The 2747-nt window shown below is 45.8% G+C and overlaps 1 pseudogene; it reads right to left on the bottom strand.

The window, feature by feature from the left end:
• Positions 1 to 525: 525 nt before the first annotated feature.
• LOC135361493 (large ribosomal subunit protein eL36-like) lies at positions 526 to 2179 on the bottom strand (annotated as a pseudogene).
• Positions 2180 to 2747: the final 568 nt, after the last annotated feature.

Below are 2747 nucleotides of genomic sequence, written 5' to 3' on the forward strand. Positions count from 1 at the left end.
AATCTACTCTCTGTCTCTCGACATTTGCCTGCTCTGGACATTTCCTATAGAGCAATCGTATACGATGTGGTCTCCTATGACTGGCTTCTTTCATTTAACATAATGTTTTCAGAGTTCATCGACGATCCATGTTGCTGCCTGTGTTAGTCCTTCTTTCCTTTTCATGAGTGATATTCCATCATATGGAGAGATCACATTGTGTTTGTCCATTCATCAGTTGATGGACATTGTTTCTTTCTTTCTTTTTTAAATTTTTTTTAACTTAAATTTTTTTTTTATTTTTAAAGATTTTATTTCTTTATTTGATAGAGAGAACACAAGCTGGGGGAGCGGCGGGCAGAGGGAGAGGGAGAAGCAGGCTCCCTGCTCGGCAGGGACCCTGGGATCATGACCTGAGCTGAAGGCAGATGCTTAACCAACTGAGCCACTCAGGTGCCCCTCTTTCTTTTTTTTAAAGATTTATTTATTTGCGTGCAAGAGAGAGAGCGCGCACACACGCACACACACACGCATGTGGGGGGGGGGGAAGGAAGGGGAAAGAATCTCAAGCAGACTCCATGCCCAGTGCATGAGCCCAATGGGGGGTTCGATCCCAGGACCCTGAGATCATGACCTGATCCGAAATCAAAAGCAGGACGCTTAACCAAATGAGCCACCCAGGCGCCCCATTCTTTTCATTTTCTGACAAGGTTTCATTGCGTAGAGAGGGGGTGGGTGTTCAGTCCCTACTGGCTGCCGCTTTCCTCATGGTTGCCAGGACCTTGCTCAGCTCATCTTTTGTCCTCTTGGCACAGACGTGTGTCCCCACACTTTTCTTGTTGACCTTGAGGGCCCCCTTGTCCTTGGAGACCTTGAGCAGTATCATGACACGCCGCTCATATGGGGCAAAGCCACACATCTCTTGGATCATGTCCTGAACAGATTTTGGTGTGACCATGGCGGCTGCACTTCTGCTGGCTCGTGTCCTTGGTCCCTTGCGGCCCTTGATGAGGCCCACGGGCCACGGGGGAGCGCAGAGCCGTAGCTGCTGCCCCTCCATGGCTGCTGAGACAGAGGGGCTGGACACTCTTTCTTTCTGGCTCCTGTAAATAATACCGCTGTGGACATTTATGTATGAGTGTTTGTGTGGACATACATTTTCGATTCTTTTGGTTAGACATCTAAGAGTGGGATTGCTGGGTCATATAGTAACTCTATATTTAGCTTTTTTTTTTTTTTCCAGTTTTTCCATATTTAACTTTTTGAGGAACTGCCAGACTGTTTTCCAAAGTGGCTGCACCATTTCACATACCCAGGAGCAGGGCATGAAGGTTCCAATTTCTCCACATCCTCACGAACGCTGGCTATTATCTTTTCTCACTCCAGCCATCCTAGTGGGTATGAAGTGGTATCTCATTGTAGTTTTGATTTGCATTTCCCTGATGACTGATGTTGAGCATCTTTTCAGGCGCTTACTGGCCATTTGTAGATCTTCTTTGGAGACATGTCTATTCAGATACTTCACCCATTTTAAAATTGGGTTATTCAATCTTTTTATTATTGAGTTGTGAGAGTTCTTTCTATATTCAGATAAAGTCTCTTACAGGGCATGATTTGCAAATATTGTCTCCCATTGTGTGGATTGTCTTTTCCCTTTCTTGATGGTATCATTTGGCAACACAAAATTTTTGAATTTTGAAGAACTCTGATTGATCGACTTCTTTCTTTTGTTCCTTATGCTTTGGGAATGCATTTAAGAAGCCTTTGTCGAACTCGAGGTCACCAAGACTTACTCCTTTGTTTTCTCCTTCGAGGTTTATAGTTTTAGCTGTTACAGTTAGGTCTATGATCCATTTTGAGTTATTTGTTGAGTTATTAACACATTAAAGGCAACAAGATCTGGCGGTGGGTCTAACATCTCTGTGATTTTGGAGGCGAGTGTACAAGTTATTCTGAGATCTTTCCAACAATTGCAGTGTGATGATGAGACAGTATCATGAATTCTATGAGTGACAGAGTCGCAGCCATGGCTAAGACCACCTACATTCATAATTGAAGAAAATGCTGGATTTCAGTGAAAGAAGGTTCATAAAGCTGTAATTATTCTCCCTGGTTCACGGTTCCCCTGAATTCTATCTACAGATTGGTTAAGAACTCCTGGGATGGCTAAAATTCATGCCGCATATCTCAGTTTCTCAATAGTCTTGGGGGTTTGAACCCTCCCAGGACTGGCTTCTGGGCTGTTTTCCTGCCACCCCAGGCCCCGTTCCCTTCACCCTCTGCCTGGCTGCAGACTTGGGGAAGCTATTCCTGGCCCAGCAGAATTTGCTAACAAAGTGAGGCTACAGAGCTGTGTGGCTGAGACATGCAGGCCTCTCCGCTGGCCAGATTACTTCATTCCCTAGGTGCCTCTGCTTACCTGCAAGGCATGGGTGGGCCGTCAAAACTGTGTTCACCTCATGGGATTATTGGGCTGATTCCATCAGTGTAGGATTTCAAGGCTGAGAGCAGAACGGGGCACACAGGTACACCCCGAAGATACCAGCTTTTTAATTTTCTTTCTTTTTTTTTTTAAAGATTTTATTTACTTATTTCACACACACACACACACACACACACACAGAGCATGAGCAGTGTGGAGGAGCACGGGTGGGGGGAGGGAGAAGCAGACTCCCCGCTGAGCAGGGAGCCCGATGTGGGACTTGATCCCAGGACCCTGAGATCATGACCTGAGCTGAAGGCAGACACTTCACCCACTGAGCCACCCA

Source organism: Mirounga angustirostris, unplaced genomic scaffold, assembly GCF_029215605.1.
Source record: "Mirounga angustirostris isolate CCGP_5_RB_7025 unplaced genomic scaffold, mMirAng1.0.hap1 SCAF_9, whole genome shotgun sequence".
Lineage (NCBI taxonomy): Eukaryota > Metazoa > Chordata > Mammalia > Carnivora > Phocidae > Mirounga > Mirounga angustirostris.